At 37.7% G+C, this 21,641-nt stretch overlaps 1 pseudogene; it reads left to right on the forward strand.

The window, feature by feature from the left end:
• LOC101416388 (DNA-directed RNA polymerase III subunit RPC4-like) overlaps positions 1-21,641 on the forward strand; it is a 35,960-nt pseudogene that overhangs the window by 8,160 nt on the left and 6,159 nt on the right.

Below are 21,641 nucleotides of genomic sequence, written 5' to 3' on the forward strand. Positions count from 1 at the left end.
TACTTCAAAGTATTGCCCCCCTATTCCTTTATAAGAATGAGTCAAGTCTTCTTCATTAAAGAGCAAATACAAGGGTTGTTTAAGATGAACTACTTAACTTCCGTTCCTCTGCATTATCCCATGCATTCTTCAGATTGATTCAAATGTTACCTCTTCATTGGTGTCCCCCCAGTCTTGGCCAGATTGTTCTGTTAATCTTCCATTCCTTCCTAGCTCTTCTGTCCACTTGAAAACCTTTAATGAATGAATCTCAAACAACTTTGACTCCTCTATTCCTCGTCATCCAGTATTTTTCCTTGTGTATTTATCCGAGACCATCAGAATTTGTAGGATTACAGACTAATAAAAAGAGAAATATCATTCATTGGTTTAGCAAGCAAGTTCTACTCCAAAGCATTAATATCTACCTGAATATAATACCTTTTTATTAATTATCTTTGAAAATTAAATTATGATTGTGCTTATTTTATACCTAACTTTCCCTAACTAGGAAGATTTACCTTTCATATATTTTAATATGTTATGCAGCCTTAGATGTGCATAAGAGTAAGACTACGTATTTAAAGCAGATCTTTGGTAAGACAAATGCAGTATCCATAATGCCCTTCAGGTTCTTCTACAACCCTGAGGTTTTATGAATCTACATGCTGCCTTAACTCCATGAAGTTGCTTTCACTCAATTCCTTGGCCCTGTCGTTTTATGATTTTAATTTGTCTTGACACTAGAATGTCATCTCTTCTCAAGACCTGAATCAGCAGCCATTGGAAATCTTTAAGTTCATGCCAAGTTCCATTAACCTGAAAGATGAATCAGCAGAGCCAAGTTAAGCAATGTAAAATATTTAAGATTAAACTTTGCCTTCTCCTGGCAGCTTACCTAAAGTCCTTGTAAGGGAGTATCTGATGAAAGCTGTTGATGCTTTTTAAAGTGCATAGTGGCCTCATGCTTTGGAGGCCTCACCAGACGCCTTCTCAGCGATGTGAAGTGGACGTAGCTTCTGTGTGGGCGGCTATACCACTGCAGAGGGAGCCTTTTCAGGCAGGTAAAGAAACCTCCTAGGAGTGGCCACAAACTGATGCAGGCTTAGTAAATGGGGCAAGTGTCCCTAGAGTATTTGAGTATTTAAGGGCCCAAGTCAGGAGAAGCTAGCACTTTCCCTAGAGAAGCTCCAGGATGACATATGACATTTTTAGCAATTTTATTGAATAATTCATATTTTCCTTTTGGTGTTGACTTCTACTGAAAACATTTGGAATCTATCAACAAGTAATGTTTATCTAACACATCTTTTCTGACTCTACAGTTACTTTTCCATAAACAGTGACTTTTTCAAAGATAATTAAAATATCTCTGAGTGTTTCCTCAGCCCTCTTGTGTGGATACATTGCCATCTCATCTCACTGCCGTATTTATCTTACTCATTTTACTTTCAACATTAATGTTTGGTAATAATTTGGTAAATGGTTGCCTTTGCTAGAATATGAGATTCTAGTGAGCTGGAACTTTCTACTATATTACTTTGCATTTAAGGTCTTGTTCAGTGCATGGCACACAGCATTGAATGAATGGATCAAATAAATTCAACATAGAGAGAAATATATCCAAAATGTCCAACCACAGGGATTTATGGAACAGGAAATAGGAAGTTAAAAATAGAAATATTAGAGAAAGAGAAATACCAAGGACCATGAGTGTTACCCACTTTGCATATATTGTATGGCATTTGAAAATTACTACAAAATCCAAAAGTCTAAGGAATTCATGAAATCATATGAGGTCTAGTTTTTTTCTTTCATTACACTTCTTTTTGAGTACGTTCTTATCCCAGCTGAAATAATATGTACAGGTAGTTTTAGAACTGAGACACTTCTATACTGAGTATCCGTATCTTATGGATATCTATTCTCTAGAAAATAATGCCCAAACTAATTTTATTTTCAACACACAGCCAAAACTATTACATACCTTTTAAGAGAAACACCCATTAAGAGACTATTCCCTAGAGGTAAATGAAGTTGCTAAATGGAAGAGTGATGAAAATTGTATCATCAAGAAAGGTAAAGTCTAGAGATTTGTACATACAAAGCAATTCTGCAAACCTTGATTATGCCAGACTAAAAGAGCCTAAATTCATGGTTAGCCAGGAATCAGGAAGAACATGTCTTCTTCCACACACCCCTCTACGCCAGATGTGCATGTACCATTCCTTGATATGGGAAGGGGAAAATAAGAAGACACCACCAGGTTATTTGCAGGAAAGGATCATGCCAGCCTACCCTGGGAATCGATGTGTGGGGATATTTTCCCACGGACCAAAATCCAGTTTAGGATCAGGAAATAAAGGACTAAGGAATAAGCCCCACCCCATTCACAACTTGCTCTGCATGGGAAGGATATGATGTTGCACTTGATAGGGAAGAAATCACCTTGCTATTGCCGCCCCAGAGCCTCTGTGGAGACCCCCCAGTGCCCTGAGGAGCCTTTATTGCTATTAACGTCTGGACAGGGGTCCATACTCTGCGTCAATTCTCTCGGCATTTCCTAAGAAGCTGTTGTCTAACCAAAGAACCTGTTCATAGATGCCTTTGAGGTAAAAGTAGTATCAGATTTTCTAACCCTACATGACAAGAAATTTCTTACTTACTGATGTTGATATCAAAAGCTTTATTCTGGGCCCAGTTTCTACATGCCAGAGATAACCAGGGAACAGTCTCACATCCCAGTAAAATGATAGACAATAGCTGTGGACTCTAAACACTGTGGGCAGTTTCAGCTAGCCAGGAGTGAACGCAGTTCCCAGGGCTGTGGTTATCTCTAAAAATGTTAAACACTGAACAGAATAACTTTCTTAATGTCTAGAAACTGCTGAATTAATCCAGTTTCTATTAAAGACATTGCAAATGTTTTCCTTATTATTAAGGCACGTTCACACAACTGTGTCGGTGAGAGTGCAACTTGCTCGGTTAAAGGGTTGTTAAGTTATTCTGGTTCCTCTTGTTAAGAGTGAAAATAACAGAACTCTGCTTATCAATGTAAACTTGACTAAGCATATCACAAATGATATATTGACTTTTGTGCATTTTTAAAAAATGTTATGTTAGAGTCTCCAATTTGCTATTGATCACCAAGTCCCACAATTAAGTTATCTATTAAAAATGATAAGTAGCATTAAGAAAAATGTCTTTTTTTAAATGTGTAAAATGAAGTATGTGACTTATTGAAAAAAATAAATAAGTTGAAAAACTCAGAATGCCAAAGAAGAAATGTCAGATTTTAAGGAAATATATCAATAATATAAAGAGGTTGTAGTATTTACTTAACTTCAACTTCTCTATTCCATGAATGCTAATCTATATACTATAATTTTCACTCAAAAAATTCTTCTGATCAAAGACTTCTTGGGTTCACATTTATTTTTTCAATATGACAATATAGAATCAACACACCATGAAATAATTTCTTTAAGGAGGCTAAAAATACATAATGCTTTCTTATCCAGCATTATATATTAAATTTTAAAAACAAATCAATTTCATTGGCACATATTAATAAAGCATACAATTTAGCCAAGTGTACAATCAATGGTATTTGGTATAATCACATAGCCGTGCATTTATCACTACAATCATTATTAAAGCATTTACATTATTTCAATAGTAGTAATAATAATGAACAAAAACAGATAAACAAGAAAATTCCTCACCTCTCAATCTCTCTGTTTCCCCTACTGTACATAGCTGGTATTTCTGACTATTCTTGCACAATTATTCATCTGTTTATTAAAGTTTTATTGAAATATATTCACATACCATATGTTCGATCCAAACTGTATAATCAGTGGTTCTTAGTACAATCACAATGCTGTGCATTCATCAACACAAAAAAATTTAGAACAATTTCATTCCTCTAAAAAGAAGGACTCTACACCCCTTATATATCAACTTTTTATTTTACATTTTAACCACACCGCTATTCTTAGAAAATTAATTCTCCTGGTTCCTATTTTTATGCATGTTCCTGAGATTTTGTAGAATAAGTTTCTTGTATCCTGGACTTCAGATTCTTGTATCCTAGGCTTCAGCAGAGGTAGTGACTAAACGCCTTTGATAGTCACTGAGATATGCCCCTGGGGTCCCCCTTCAAGGAATTATGCCTAATGGAGCTGTGGTCAGCACAGAGCTTTGCGCTGTCAGCTCCTTTCTGAGTCTACCATAGCTGCAATGAGCCACCGACCAGATGTTCCTCCCTTACCAGGTCAGCCCACATCTGGTACTGAGCATGGCAAGAATATAATGACCCAGCAATTTGGGTCCCAAGAAGTTTTGACTCTAAATCAATGTCCCCTGGGTAGTAATAATGGCCTCAGTCACTTTTGGTACCTGGCAAAGGTGGCTGTTCAGTTGTTAAAACTTTTACCAGAGGCGAACTTTGATGGTGCACAGGTGGATGGGAATGCCCTATCAGATGGATCAGGCATTTGAGACATGAAGGAAATGCAGGCATTCCTCAGAGATATCATGTGTTCAACTGCAGACCACAGTAATAAATTGATTATCATAATAAAGTGAGTCATGTGAATTTTTTGGTTCACACTGTAAATAAAAACTGTGTTTGTACTGCACTGTAGTCTATTAAATGTGCAATAACATTATGTCTAAAAAAAATGTAGCTACCTTTTTAGAGGTAGAGCTAGTATTTAGAAAATACTTCATTGCTAAAAAATGCTAATCATCACGTGAGCCTTCAGTGAGTCATTCCCTTTATCCTGGTGGAGGCTCCTGCCTCGATGTCGATGGCTGACTGATCAGGGGGTAGTTACTGAAGGTGGGGTGGCTGTGGCAATTTCTTAAAATAAGGCAACAATGAAGTTTGCCACCTTGATTGATTTTGCCTTGCATGAAAGATTTCTCTGTAGCACATGATGCCATTTGCTTGCGTTTTACCCACAGAGAATTTCTTTCAAAATTGGAGACAATCCCCCCAAACCTTGCTGCAGTTTTATCAACTGTACTTAAGTAATATTCCAAAGGCTTTGTGTCATTTCAACATTGTCCACAGCATTTTCACTGGGAATAGAATCCGTGTCAAGAAACCCCTTCATGCGTAAGAGTATCACTGTGGAAGGGAAAAGGTTTTCTGGTGGATGTGTGGGAGTGCTGTATATTATATATATACATTGCTGTGGTCTAGGACTCCTGTGAAGAAAAGCTGAATAATTAGGGGGGGGGGGGGGGAAAGAAAAAAAAAAAGAAAAAAAAAAAAGAAAAAATAGGATGTGGAATTTTTTCAAGTCAACATTCTTTATCTAAGTTCTTTATCTAACTTTATCCAAGTTCTTTATCTATCCTTTAAACTCATCGCTATATGCCATTCCCTAGTAAGGGACCATGACATTATATTGGGCTTCAAATTTCGGGGAGTTCTGGATCACAGAGTGTTTCAACAATGGCAATGGAGGGATACTGGTATGGGATACCAATGACAGATGATATATGACTGACAGGGAGCTGTAGAGAACATATGTCCAGGGTGCATGGTAATGTTTGGATATACTCATAGTGGCAACAATTAAAAACCACAGTAGGGGGGGTACTGGGTTCCTGGCCAGTGGTGCTCTGTCGTGGTCCCTAGGGGAGCAGCGACAGTCTCCCAGGTACAGTGGTGGGGACCGGGAGGGAGTGAGGGTTCAACAGTGAGCCCCTGATACTAATGACTATGCTTGTGAGCTGATAAACCCAAAATAATAACAAGGCCTAGAGCAACTTTGTGCCTGGGAATTTCCTTCTGTCAGCCTTCATGTTACTCAAATGTGGCCAGTCTCGAAGCCAAACTCAGCATGTAAATGCAATGCCTTCCCCCCAGCGTGGGACATGACACCCGGGGATGAGCCTCCCTGGCAACGAGGGACCACTATCAACTACCAACTGATGATGCAACTGGAAAATGACCTTATACGGAAGGTTCAATGCGGAGCAGCAGAATATCCATGTCTACATAAAATACCATGACTTTAAAATGCTGTTTGACCTAAAGTAAGGGGGAAATGGAAAGGAGAAATGAGTTTATATGGCTACGAGTTTCTAAAAAAGAGTCTGGAGGCTGGCAGAAGGTTTGCCCTCATGCACAACTGAGCAGAGTCAGAGAGACAGATAAAGCAGATACAACCCCCAGATATTGGTTCCTTTGAGGGCTAAAGAGACCCATGGGAGTTATGGTCATGGCCGATGGGGTTAACTACCAGGGCAGATGGCCCCTCTTTGGAAATGGTGTTTATGTGTGATGAATCTGGACTCAGATGGGATCTCCCTTCATAAGACTTTCATGCTAATGTGCTGGAGGTGCAGTTAATGTTGGGGTTTAAGATATATTTAGGGGATTTGAATCTATGGACTGACAATGTGATAGCCAGATCCTGAGCCTCAACAGACTCCAGCACCTACAATCTGATTTATTGGACTTACCACACTCAGCTAAGATGGAGGTGAAGAAGGACAACCACCACACCATGGAGCCTAGAGTGATTACAACTGAAAATGGGAGGATTGCATCCAGCATCCAGGTGGAATCTGAGCCTCCTCTTGACATAAAGGTGCAATGGACACAACCAATCCAGTGTCCACATAGAAGAGGTGGCATTGGATTGGGAAAAGTGGACATAATGGACAAAGGGTATGGGGAAAGGCAGGAAGAGATGAGAGGTGGAGGCGTCTTCGGGACATGGAGCTGCCCTGGATGGTGCTTCAGAGGTAATCACCGGACATTGTAAATCCTCACAGGGCCTACATGATGGAATAGAGGAGAGTATGGGTCATGATGTGAACCAATGTATATGAGGTGCAGAGGTGCCCAAAGATGTACTTACCAAATCCAATGGATGTGTCATGATGATGGGAACGAGTGTTGTTGGGGGGGGGGAGAGGGGGGGGTGGGGGGGTGGGGTTGAATGGGACCTCACATATATATTTTTAATGTAATATTATTACAAAGTCAATAAAAAATAAAAAAATTAATAAAAAAAAAAAAAAAAAAGAAACCCCTTCATTTGCTTATCCATAGAATGAACTTCTCATCCATTCAAGTTTTATCCTAAGATGGCAGCAATTCCACCTCTATTTCTAGTTCTCTTGCTCTTTCTACCACATCTGCAGTTATCTCCTCCACCAAAGCCTTGAACTCCTCAGAGTCATCCACAAGGGTTGGAATCAACTTCTTCCAAACGCCTGTGAGTGTGGATATTTTGACACCTGCACCCCATGAATCACGAATGTTCTTTATGGCATCTAGAATGGTGAATCCTTTCTAGAGGGTTTTCAATTTACTATGCCCAGAGCCATCAAGGAATCACTATCTATGGCAGCTATAGTCTTACGTAATGTATTCCTTAAATAATAAGATCTGAAAGCCAAAATGAGGCCATGATTCCTAGGCCGCAGAAGGGATGTCGAGTTAACAGTCATGGAAACCAACATCAATCTCACACATCTCCATCAGGGCTCTTGTATGACCAGGTGCATTGTCAATGAGCAGTAGTATTGTGAATGGGATCTTTCCTTCTGAGCAGTAAGTCTCCATAATGGACTTAAATTGTATACCATGTTGAAAACAGATATGCTGTCACCCAGGCTTCGTTGTTCCAATTATAGCACACAGGCAGAGTATATTTGATATCATTCTTAAGGACTCTAGGATTCTCAAAATGATAAATGAGCACTGGCTTCACCTTAAGGTTACTGGTTGCATTAGCCCCTAAGAAGAGAGTCAACCTGTCCTTTGAAACTTTGAATCCAGTCATTGGCTTTTTCTCTCTAGCTGTGAAATTCCTAGATGGTATCATGTTCCAAAAGAAGGCTGTTTTGTCTACATTGAAAGTCTGTTGTTTGGTGTAGCCAACTTCATCAATGATCTTAGCTAGATCTTTTGGATAACTTGCTGTTATCCAGAAAGCTCACTTGTTGCTTCACCTTGCTCTTTTACATTATGGGAGTGCCGGAGTCACGGACCCAAAGGGTATCGGGAATGAAAGACAAGGAGAGATTGGGATCAGGGGTTCTGAGAGCATTGATTTCTCAAGCTCATCAGGCAAGTTTATTAATATCAGAGGCTTCTTTATATACCCCAAGCAACCGTGAGAACCAGCAACTATCCTAGTTAACTATTCCCATAACTTCATTAATGAAAACACAGTGCACAGTGGATAAGATAGTAACTAAAGCCCAAGATGTTCTATTATGTTATTGAAACAAGTATACTCATAAATCTTGTTGCCCAGGTTACTTGAGATATCAAGTCTGGGTTCTGCTGGAATGTTATGTTTCCCAGAGAGATTAGCCACCTGCTCGTCCATCTCCAGGGACAGCATGACCCAGTGGTCAGAAAGTAACTCGCTACCATGGAAACAGCATGCCTTTGTTTCCCACATGGAAGCAGCTTCTTTCCTTAAATCTCATGAAGCGATCTCTGCTAGCTTCAAACTTTTCTTCTGCAGCTTCCTCATGCTCTCAGTCTTCACAGAACTGAAGAGAGGCGGGGCCTTGCTCTGGATTAGGTTTTGGCTTAAGGAAAATTTTGGCCTGTTTATCTTCTATGCACTTTCTCCGTATCAGCAGTAAGGTTGTTTTGCTTTCTTATCATTTGTGGGTTCACTGGAATTGCACTTTTCCTTCAAGAGCTTTTCCTTTGCATTCATAACTTGGTTACCTGGTCCAAGAGGCCTGGCTCTCCGTGTCTCTAGGTTTTCAACATACTTTCCTCATTAAGCTTAATCATTTCTAGCTTCGATTTAAAGTGAGAGTGGGCCTCTTCATTTCACTTGAACACTTAGAGGCTATTGTAGTGTTATTAATTGGCCTAATTTCAATTATTGTTTGCCTCAGGAAATAGGGAGGCGTGAGGAGAAGGAGAGAGATGGGGAACAGCTGGTCCGTGGAGCAATCAGTCAAGTTTGCCATCTTATATGTACATGGTTCGTGGCATCCCAAAACAATTACAATAGAAACATCACAGATCATTGATGCGTGATCACCGTAACAGATACAGCGAGTGAGAAAAATTTTGATGTATTGTGACCCAGAGACATGAAGTGAGCACACACTGTAGGAAAAATGGTGCTGAGAGACTTGTTTGATGGAGGGTTGCCTCAAGCCTTCAATTTGTAGAAAATGCAATGTCTTTGAAGCACAGTAAGTGGAGCACAAGAAAATAAGGTATGCCTGCCGTAGGTGTAAGGAAATGGTATTAGAGAACCATCACTAAGCAGCTTTGATGCCCTTCAGAGACATAATGAATAGCTAAGGGAAGTAAACTGGCAATCAAGCAGGAGCAAAAGTCTCAGGGTCACTTTCGATGCATATAAATAATTGTTCACCTCCTACAAGGAAAAAGGAGAGATACCTGAAAACCAAAATCAGAAATTAATAATCAATTTGACTAAACTTCAAAGACAGATGCCCAACAAAAGTAGGTCTATTATGCCAAAATTTGATACCCAGCTGAGGAAAATTGGCACCCTGAAACCTTCAACTTCTGAGCCCTCTGAGCATGTAGATGTGGCGGGTCTACCCAACTGAGGTAAGAGCTACTACTTCCTCTAAGCTGAAAAACAAGGCAGAGACCTTTTTCCCACAAGGAAATGTGGGCAACTCCCTCAGGACTTTCCCTGCACACCTTCTTGGCCACTGGGCACCTAACCAGGATTAAATCACAACCTAACCAAAGTGAGCACAAAATGAACCTGATAAGGAAGAAAAGGATTATTCCAGAATGGGATTATAGTACCTAGCTGACAGTACTTGCAGAAACCACAGGGGTTCACAAGGGAATTTGTCCTTGATTAAGAGAGCTAGAATATAAAATTGGATAGAAAAAATGTATTGATTTGGGAACACTTTATGGAAATCCAGGATTTCACATTTGCTTGGGATTGCATGAAATGGTATGCCCCAAAGTTGAAGTGCAGAGGATAGGAAAAAGATTAAAAAACTAGGAAAGCGGGCAAGCCAGAGTGTGGCTAGAGGTCCTGCTAGATGACTTTGCTTTGTGGAGGGCCAGATGATACACATTTACCATGTCTAAATGGAACGTACTTGTACAGGGACATGGCAACACAAAATATTCAGCCTTGGCTCTAACCTACAAGTCAGAGCTGCCACTTGGTGTCTTACTTTGCCATGGTTGCTATTGCAAATCCCATAAACTGGCTGACTTAAACAAAGTGAATGCATTGTCTCATGGTTTTGGGAGCTAGAAATCCAAAGACAAGATAATGCTCTGGATAGAACTAAAGCACAATGTTGAAAAGAAGTGGCAAGAAAACCTTGTTTTATCCCTGATTTTCAAGAGATAGCATTGAAACTTTTATCATTAAGTATGTTATTTGTGGACTTTTTATAGATGAAATTTATTAGGTTATACAAGTTCTTTTTTGTTTCTAGTTCTTGGAGTGTTTTTATCATGAAAGGGAGTTGGATTTTATCAAAACATTTGTCTACATTTATTGAGATAATCATGTGGTTTCTGCCCTTTATTCTAATTAATGTGGTATATAACATTGATTTTCATGTGCTAAATCACTGTGGCATTCCTAGGATGAATTCCACTTGGCAATGACATAGAATCCTTTTCATATATTGGTGGAATTGATTCAGTAATATTTTGCAAAGGATTGTTGTAACTTTGTTTAGAAGGAACATTGTTTTATAGTTTTCTTTTTTGTGATATCCTTGGTTTTCATATCAGGGCAATTCTGGCCTCATAAATAAGATTAGAATTGCTTACTATTCTTTCATTTTTTGGTCATTTTTAAGGATATGAATTAATTCATTTTTAAATATGTGGTGAATTCATAAGTGGAGATATCTGGGCCTTATTTCCTGAAATTTTTAATGAGTAATTTGACTGTTGTTATATTTAATTATGATTAAATCATAAAAGGTATGTTCAAATCCTAATACTTAGTCTTGTGAGTGTTATCTCATTTGTCAGTAGGATCTTAGCAGATGTTATTAAAAATGAGGCCAATGTGGGTTTGGGTGGGCATTAAATCAATAGGGTTGGTGTCCTTACAAGCAGAAAAAAATTGGATACAGTGAGTAGGAGACTGATGGGGAGAGAGATGGCTATGACTGAGTTAAGGACTGCACCAAATTGCTACCGACTAGCCTCCAAACTGTGAGCCAATGCATACCAAGATCTTTTTTACTGTCTTAATTTAAAAAGTTAGATTATTGAATACATGCCCAGTGTACAATATTTTATGTTTGATTTAGAGTACAAACATTAACCCAAAGCAATATCAAATACAATTTGAAAGCCCAAAAAGAAAAGGGTAATGAGAAATCAGATCATTGAACAATGTTTAAAGCATTTTTTCCCAAATGCAAAAAAAAAAAAACTAAAGATACTGAGATTTATAGGTATGGCATGTAGAGTGTGCAAAAGTTTGCTTTTTTTTTTTTTTTTTTTGGTGTTGCTTTAAGAAACTTTCAAAAATACAAATATAAGGCTTCCTTTCTCTCAACAAATGAAGGTGATTTTTTAAAAGTTCAAATTCTATCAATACTTAACATAATAACACAGGTAAACCAGACAAATTCAACTTCTGGATTAAGAATAACAAACCAATGTTTGGGATGTCAAGACTCAACAAATACCACTGTCTAAAAGCCACCCAGAAAAATTGTTTCCTGTTGTCAAAACATTTTGTTCTTCAAGAGTCAACATCTATATAGCAGAAGATTTTATTTGAAGATACTAAATTGCATGAACTTTAACTTCTATTTCTTTCTTAACCTTTATCTCTTTTGCCTTTTTTAAAATCCTTTGCTTTACCTCCGCTCTTGGGGGCTTTGGGGCCAGAAGCAAACTTCTTGCTTCTTTCCTTTGCCATTTTCTGTGAGGTTTCTGTAGTTGAAGGACAGCTGTCAAAACCTCCTGAAAGGGCATCGATAGGATCATGGCCATCTGCAGATTTCTTCGATTCTTTGGACTTCTTTTATTTTATCTTTATATCTAGTAAATCATTTTCAGACAGCATAAAGTTGGACTTTTTTTTCCTATTTTGCCAATCTCTGCCTTTTGATTTGTTTTTAATACATTTATACTTAATATTATTATTGATATGCTAGTATTTAAGACTGTCAATATTATATTTGCTTTTTACCTATCTTTTGTCTATTTGATTCCTTAATTGCTGCCTTATTTTCATTTAAATATCTAATAATTTATATTTAATATAATTCTTAGTTGAGTGTCTTTGGCTTTCAACACTCTGACAATGTCTTCTAACAACTATCCTTGGATTTTATGGTTTTGATGAAAAGTAAGCTGTCAATACTACTGAGATGTCTTGTAAATAATGACTCCTCTTTCTCTTACTGCTTTCAAGGTTCTAACCTTGTTTTTTCCATTAGACATTTGAAAATGATGTGTCTTGCTTGTGATTTTTAAAAAATTTATACTACTGGGAGTGCATTGAGCATCTTGGATGTGTAAATAAATTTTTTCATCAGTTTTGGCAAGTGTTCAATCATCTGTTCTGCAAATATTTTTTCTCCTTCTTTCTGCTCCCCTTCTGCTATTTGAACTCATACTTTGTGCATGTTACTATGTTTGTGTTTCAAGATTTCTAGGGCTGTGGTCAACATTCCTCATTCATTTTTTTCTGTCATCAGAATAGAAAATCTCAATAGAGCTCTCTTCAAGTTCCTTCATTCTTCTGTCACTTCAAATCTATTGTTGGGGACTTCTAGGGAGTTTTTCATTTTAGTTATTTTTCAGTACCAGAATATCTATTGGAATGTTGCTTTTTATTTTTTGAAAATTTATATCTCTTTATTCATATTGTCTATTTGGTAAGACATAGTTGTTATACTTTCCATTAACTCTTTAGGCATGATTTCCTTTGGTTTATAAACATATTTAAAATAGCTGATTTATAGTATTTTTCTCCTAAGTCCAAAATCTGGGACCCCTCAGGAACATTTTCTTTGGTGAATTTTTTTCTGTGCATGTGGTATATTTTCCTGGTTTTCTTTTTTGCATGTCTTATAATGTTTAATTGAAGTTTAATTAATGCATCGTAAAACTGTATATATATATTATAAAAACCTGGTATTAGATTCCCACCACTTCAGGGTTTATTTTGTTGTTGTTTTTGTTGTTATCTTTCATCTTGATTCTTTTTATTTAGGTCATAATTATTTATTTTATTTATTTCATGGATTATTTGTATATTCTACTTACTTTTTCTTGTGCACCACTTATTTCTCTGCTAGCTCTTTTTTTTTTTTTTTTTTTTTTCACAGTTCTTTTATTTTTAATTTTTCTTCATGGGTCATGCCCAGATCAGATAATTTAATGGTTTGCCAAGGATAGGTTAGAAAATTGTTGTAAATCTTTGCCTGTTTATCTTCCTCACTTTGCCCTGGGGACCTGTGTGAGAAGGCACCCCTTTGACTTTCAGGTTCTTTTCAATAGTCTTAGCTTTCCCTTCCTGCTGGCCTGGTATTAACTTCAGCTGAGTTGAGTGACTGATACCTTCTCATTCTCAGGTCTTTCCTGGGCATGTCCACTCCCTTGAACAAATGTACTGCCTTTTACATCCCCAGGAATATGTCAGAGCTTTTCAAAGTTCCACACAGTTCCCTAGTTCTCCAGGATTTCGTTTTAAGTTTCTGACAAGGTTCCCTGAGTTTGATCCAACTGAAATCAGGAAACTGATGTTGTTAACACATTGCTCTTTGATTCTAATGCCCTGGAGTTGGGGTTGTTGTTTGCTGCCCTGAGCTCTGAGGCAAATCAAACAGCTACAACATACTGGAGATAGAGATTATCCGTGGAGCAGCAAGTTCGGGCTAAATATTGACTATTTCTGGGGATGATGCTTTTAATAGAACCCCCAAAATGATTAGTTCTCTCTGTAAGTTGAAAAGCTGTACACTGCTCATGGCTACAAGCTGAGGAAGCAGTCGAGCTGGGAATATCCCAAAGTTGAGACATCATGGAACCTACCGTCTTTCTGAGGTTCAGTATTTTCTCTTGGATAGATGATTTTTCGATTAATTTCGTGGCTTCGATTAATTTCCAGAATTCTAAAATGGGTGATTTTATATTTTTTGTCAGGATTTTTGTTATTTTTTCCGAGAGGATGTTTTCATCGAGATTCTCACCTTATCATTACTGGTCTATCTTACCACCCTTTTATTTTTAACTTAGTCGTGCACTATATATCAAATGCTTTTCTTGCAGGCAACATCCACTTGGGTATTTTTATCCATTTGACATTCTCATCCTTTTCATTGCTCTGTTCAGACCATTTATATTTAATATGAATATTGAAATCATTAGATTTAATTCCAGGTCTTGATAGTTTCTATTTGTCCCATCTTTACTTTGTTTCTTTATTTTATTTATTTTCATGCATTCATTAGGATTAATGAGTACTTTCTATGACTCCACTTTATTGGCTGATTATAACTATTTTGTAATTTTAGCTATTAACTCATAATTTATAGTATATATGTTTAACTTTCTATAGCCTTCCTTAAAGTAATATTATATCACTTTATGTATAATATACAAACGTGTACTTCTTAATTCACCCCTCCCTGGCTTTTATGGTTTCATTATATAAGATTTATATACGCACATGTTCTAAATCCCACAATATATTGTTATGTTTTTGTTTAAAGAATCAGTTATGGGAAGTGGATGTGGCTCAAATGATAGAGCTTCTGCCTTCCATGGGACCTCCTGGTGAAAAAGAAGAAAATGAGTGTGATGCTCAACAAGCCAGTGCTTGCGTGAGTGCCCACGGAAGTGAGTCACGCAAAAAGATGATAACACATCAAAAGAGAGACAAAGGGGAGAGTCAAGGTGAAGCACAGCAGAGACCAGGAACTGAGGTGGCGCAATTGACAGGGAACCTCTCTCCACATCGGAGGTCTCCAGGATCAAATCCTGGTGAATTCCAGAGGAGAGAAAATGAGAAGAGAAGACAACACAGACAGCAAAAACAGCAGGGTGCAAGGAGGGAAAGGGGGGGGAATAAATAAATCTTAAAAAAAAAAAAGCCAGTTGACTTTTAAAGACATTAATTTAAAGTATCACATATTTATAAGACAGTTATCATTTTTGATGTTTTTCATTCCTTTGTGTAGAGGCATAATCCTCTCTGATATAATTTTTTTTTCCACCTGAAGAACTTCTTTAATGTTACTTGTCAATCTCACTGGGGAAGTTCCCAATTAAATATAACTACAGAAAGTTTTAGATGTTCTTTATCAAGTTGAGAAAGTTTCCTTCAATCCTAATCTGTTGAGAGTTTTTTTAATCATGAATGGGTATTTAATTGTGTCAAATGCTTTTTGTGCATCAATTAATATGATCATGTGATTATTCTTGGTTAACCTGTTAATATGGTAAATTACTCTATTAGTATTCAACTGAAAAAATCAGAATCAATAGGAGCTTTAGTATAACAAATCAGCTTTTATGGAATTTTATTAATTATTTCATTCATTTACTTAAAATTCACTGATCTATTTTTATTATGTAGTAAGCACTGAAGTGGTAATTAAATCTGTCCTGTGTTTTCAATGGTAGAGTTGTTGTAAAATGGTGTAAATGTGAGAATAGAAATACATGTGAGGCGCTTTCATCAGAGGGTTTCTTAAATTGAGTTCTAAGGATTTCCTTTCTTTTATATTTGCATCAGAATCATCAGTGAACTTGTGAAAAATTCAGATTTATGAGTTTCACCAGGCCTGTAAATAAAAATCCCTGAGAATTAAGAATCTGAATGTTTCCTAAAACAGCTGAACTACAGAATGCACAGGAGAAAACAAGAATTTCTTCTTGAAAGTCTAGGAGATAGGAAAGGGGTGAGGATAAAGAAAAAAATAAAACAAGATAGATGAGTTTACCTGACAGAGAGTGGTGGAGGACACTCCTGGAAGGAAGAGATCACACTGGGTGAAACACTCAGGTGCGAAAGGGCAAAGCATGTTGTGAAATCCAATAACGTTGTACAATGAGGAAGCTCGGAAACTGCTGTTCAACACACAGCTTCTTACTGGTGGACTAGAATTAAAACCATTTTTCACCAATCAACTAACGCTTTAGTTCCTCCAAAAGTTTTGTGGACAGGTAGGTAATATTTGGGAACCAGTACCATCGTCAAAAGAACCCTACAATTCCCCCAGTAGTCGAGGGAGTTGTGAGACCCGCGAAGAGCTGTGACTGGCAGGCAACGAAGGGGTGGGCAGACTATCTGGTACTTTTTCTTAGAACCTCAGCCTGGAATGGAAGGCAAAGCCACTAGCGTGAGTTATTTTACAGTGAACCAAATTTGGCAGACAAGTTTCTGGGCTAGTAGTCTGTGCATCAGTAAGTCCGGGACTCATGATAAAGTGCTCAAACAGACGAAGAGTTCAAACAGACAAAGAGTTTAAAAGGAAACTCTCCTAGCTCCAGTAGGCTGGCACGCTGGCACGTCCCCGAGGCGCACCGTCAAAGCTTGACTTCGCTTGGGAATCTGCCACCGTGTTTCATCAGGCTTCTGGCTGCGGGCAAGCCCGGGGAGGGCCGGGAGCCCGCGGGCGCAGGGCTGGCGCAGAGGCCTTTCCGCAGCGTGCGACCCGCGTGGCAGCGCGTGGATCTCCGCGCCCAGCTCCACCTGGGCCCCGAGCGCGGGCGCAGCGGAAGGCGCGCCGTGGGGGGTGCACTTGAGGGTCCTGGGGGAGAAGCCGCTCCAGGAAGGGGAAGCGGAAGTTGCCAGTGTCAGCGGAGCCTCGGAACAGGCGCGCGCCCAAAGCACGAGACCGTCCCTCCCCCTGTGCGAAGGCGCCGGGCGTGCTCGGCGCTGGCGCGCGGCTGCGGGCGGGCCCCACCACGGGGTACCCAGGGGCCACGGCGCTGCAGGCCCGCGCCACTGCCTGCAATACCTTCATTTTCTGTTTGTTTGCTTTCCTTTCTTTCCTGACTTCTACCAGCTGACTTCTCATCTCCTTCTATAGTCTTATAATCTTTTCTTTGAAAAAGAGCATTTCTTTTTTGGACTCTTATTTAGGAAAGACCACTATTTTCTTCAATTTTAGAGAGTGCATCTGTAAGTATTTTCTTAGGAGCCCCCCTCCCCCGCCCCATATAATGTAGTGTATTGTATAACAGATTGCTCTTCTCACCGTACTTCCTTTATCCTTCTGCACATTTTGCAGCGAGGGTCTTTCATTCTGCTGTTTCTGAGAACACTGGATGGGAGCGTCACTGGAATGAAAAGCGGCCACCGTGACAAAGCTGCCTACCTCGGGGCGTATTTGTGACACAAACATATGAGACAACAGCTCCCAGTTTTTCTTTTAACTTATATTTGCATCCTTGTCAATCACCTTCTTTCTTACAATTACTTAAATACTAACACTTGCTAATCCTAGGTTAGGGTAACTTTTGCAGATCTGACTAAAGAACGTACTGGTTTTTATTTTGATAGCATAGTAATGCATCCAAGTCCATTTTGGTCCCTGAAATGTAGAAAATATTGAAATTGTAGAATCAAGCACAGTTACTTGCAGAGGGCTTTCAGATTTGGAGTAACTATAAAATTTCGGAAGTCTCAATTATTACTTATATTCATCTATTATTGCCAATTTAGTAAATACTTTTAAAAATAATTGTTACAATAAATAAGCAGGAAAGACATTATTGTGATAATGAAGGATGCACTTTATTGTATAAATATAGAATGATTTAGAAATTTGTACTATTATATGAAAAATAGAAATAAGAAATATTTTGGATTTTTAACTTCTAACATTATTTTTAAAAATCAACTTGGTTTTAAACCAGTTATTAAACTGCTCTTATTGGGAAATATATATAAATTAAAGAATTTCATATTTCAAGTCATTTTAAGAAGGGAGGAATAAATCAGATTTAGTGAATATTTGTAATGAATATTTGGTAAAATACTAAAATCTATGCAAGTAAATATGAATAATTGGATTAAGCACCTTTCTGGACTGAAAATAACTTGCCAAAATTCATCCAGAAGGAAATGAGAGATTTATACAAATAATTTCCATATAAATTAAATTGATAATAAACTATTAGAAGAATGAAAAAGCTCCATGCCCAGGTTGTGTAATTATGAGTATTGGTACAAAAATACCAAATATAATTTGGTAAATAGAATTCAGCAGCACGGTTAAAGAAAAATATAACTAATTCAAAAAAGTAAGCCTCGTTTTATGTTAAGTAATTTATTGCTGCAATTCACCGTATTTCTAAATCAAAGGTGAAAATTATGATTGTACACAGAGAGGCTGAAATGGCATTTGATAATATTCAACATTAACTGATGGCAATATTTTTAAATATAGGCAATTATCAAGTATAGTTATTGGCATTGGGTGCAAAAGTAAATGAAGCACATAAAAATTCCTTGCCAGTATAAAACATGAAGTCTAATGGGGAAATAGATGACAAACAGCCAAATAAATTATAGAATAGGTAATTTGGCAAATTAGTATAAAAATACAATGCCAGTTAAGACATTATAATGGAATAGTTTGGGACATGATGTGTTTCCGTAAGGAGAGATTTCATAGGGAATTTGTTATAAGTCTGGAGATGCGGGGACAGGTGGAGTTGTAAATTGAGTGTTAGATAGCATTGAAAGACTAGGTCAGTTCACTTAATAACTAAAGAAGTCCTATAATTGAGGGCTGGGAAATTCCAACGTTTAAGGTCGGGGAGAGGAAGACTCAGCAAATGAGACTGAGAGTAACACCAGTAAGGTAGGAGAAGAAAAAGAGAGGACTGAGTTTGAGAAAATAAAGGAAGAATGCATTTCAAGGAACAGCGAGGGGCCGACTTTGCAAAGTGCTGCTGATATTTTGGGTAGGAAGATGGGAATTAACCAGCTTTGCAGACAGATGTCATTGTGATGTTGGTCTCAATGGAGTGGCACAGCATGCTCGAGACTAATTTTGAACAATACAGGAGGACACACAATTTTTTCCTCTATGAAACAAGAAGGAAGGTCATGTGTAAAAGTAAAAATGAGCAGGAGGTGATTCAAGTTGGAAGAGAAAAGACCTGAAATTGTATCGGAAACACAGAGAGATAAATCTGGAAAATACAGTAGGGTTTCTGAACAGAGAGCAGCTGTTATTATATTACAGTTGACTCATTTATAAGAATATGTATTTTTAAATATTTCTCTATGACATGATAAATGTAGATATTAATTTTAAGACAATACCGCTTCTAGCTGCTAGATTTTAGACTGTCTGCATGTAAGACCCTGCCGACCCCAACGATACCTACAACACACACACAGCTCTCTGGATGATACACTCTAGTCATTTTTCAGTGAGTGTCATAAACTTTTGGAGTAAGATACTGGTCCTCTTAGTGAAAATGTCCATGCATTAAATGCAAAGCAAAAATAAATAATACAGCAAGAATCTCAAGAGACTTTTTAGCTTTTGACACGGGCATAGTTTTTAAGCTACCAGTGAAAAAAGTTGTCTAAAAAGGAGATGTGCTGTTTATCAGAGAAAAGGAGCGAGATCTTCATTTATCAGGAGGAAAGTATAGTTGGCCTAGGTTGTGTAGCTTCCGCGCCCCAGGCAGGTGAGCCATTCCCAGTGGAGGTGTGTCCCACTCTGACTCCGAGGTGTCCGTCCAAACATGAACCTCAGCCTGGGCTCTGCGCTGCTCTGGAAACGCTAAGACCACCCCTCGGTGAGAGCATGAATCTGCTCCAGTACTTGTTTTGGGGTCCAATTTAAGTTCTAAAACGTTAGACAATGAGGCTCTGGTCCTGTCTACAGTGGTGGGTTCCTTGTTCCCTCCTTCTGGAGCTCTGTCACTGTTCTTCGCCTGCGGAGTTTTCTAATATTAACACTGTGATGAGACATTTAAGATTTTAAAATATCCATGCCATATATTTTATTGACATGTGCGTGCGAGTGTGTTTCTTTGGCAGTGGGGGGTCTTACCTGTGTGCAGTCCACAATTTAGCAGCTAGAAGGTGCATCATCTTAGAAATATTAAATATAAAAACTCCTGAAATAGGCAGAGATTGAGAAATATAACTCTCTTAAGGGTGCCATTTTATTGTTGTTCCGTGCTACAGGTCTCATTTCAGTGCCAAGAAATGTGCTTATGGCACAAGTACTTTTGAATAAGGAATGTAACGTACAAACCCACAGTGGGACCCAGACAGTGATGCTGGACCTTTTACTCTTTGGATGTCTATTAAATTGTATTTCGGGGATGATGGTGGTTTAAATTGAAGAAAAATGTTTGGATAAGGTTCCAAATCTCTACTACATTTTTCAGGTCAAAGATACCTGAGTTATAATTTATAAAGGATGGTAAGAAACTGTTGTTAACTTTGAGAACCAACATACAATTGCAAAATACCCAAAATTACTTATCAATTTGAATATGTTAATACAGGAATTTCAGATAATGAAGTATAAATTCACGTAGGGTCAAATTAGCTCATCCTACATTTCCTATTATGTAGCTTTTTATATTTAAGTCTTTTCCAAGTTTTAAATTATTTTAGAATAAGAGTAAACTAATGTGTGTTTTAGAAGTTACAAGTGATATGGGTTTGCTATTAAAGATATCTTGTATAAAAATATCAATATTTCAAAATCATATTGTGAACAGAATTAATTCAGTGTGGATAAAAGTATATCCAAGTGGCAAGGAGAGCTGAGTTGACAGTCCCTGCTGTATCCAAGGATTCTGTGACTCCTTGAAAGTTTTAGTATATCTCATTTCTTGGTAAGATTTCTCAAACTTATGGGTATGATTTGCCTCTCTGAGCTTCTCTATTTAAACGTAGTGCTGTTATAACGTTATTTTCCAATCTATTTAAAGGGATATACGAATTAAATACTCCTCAAGAGGCTCTTACCATTTAGGTTTTAAGCCTTGTGTTCATTTTAAGATGTGTCTTTGTACTAAAATTGGTTTAGTTTTCTTTTGGTAGTTTATATTTCATTAGTGTCCTTTCACATGAGTTTCTCTTCTATTTTGATAGTATCCATTTAAATCTCACGTTCTTTTCTATCTAATGTTACTTTAGCTGGGGTGGGGGGTTGTTGCGTTGATTTTATTTTACCTTGAGTATAAACACTGAAATAGAAGGGAATTTTAGCTAGATACTTTATCTGCGAGTTTGGGGAAAATATTATTAGTGTTTAAGAATGTCAAGTTCGGTGTTGACATGAAGAACCTAGTGCCAACCTGAGGATTTGGAAATGCCCTTTTTAGACAGAAAGAAGATTTGGGCAGCCAGGAACATGGTCCCTAAACTGATTTTAGTAATTGAAATTGTAATAAATTAATGTAAAAATTCAGTCTTCTTATACAACTAACAGATAATGGAAGCTGATAGTTATCTATGGGTTTTATAATAAATAATTGCTATATTATTTAATGTAATTGAAGTAAATATAATGTCATCCTTTGGCCTTCTTTTTAATTATAAAGCAAGTATTATTATTATTTAATTACATCCCATCTCCCTCTAGTAGTTTCCAAATATAGATTTGTGCCATGCTAGAATACTAAACACCAAGGAAAATTGAGAAGCTACTGCTATAAGCAACAGGATTGATGA

The sequence above is a fragment of the Dasypus novemcinctus genome, chromosome 27 (assembly GCF_030445035.2).
Source record: "Dasypus novemcinctus isolate mDasNov1 chromosome 27, mDasNov1.1.hap2, whole genome shotgun sequence".
Taxonomy (NCBI): Eukaryota; Metazoa; Chordata; class Mammalia; order Cingulata; family Dasypodidae; genus Dasypus; species Dasypus novemcinctus.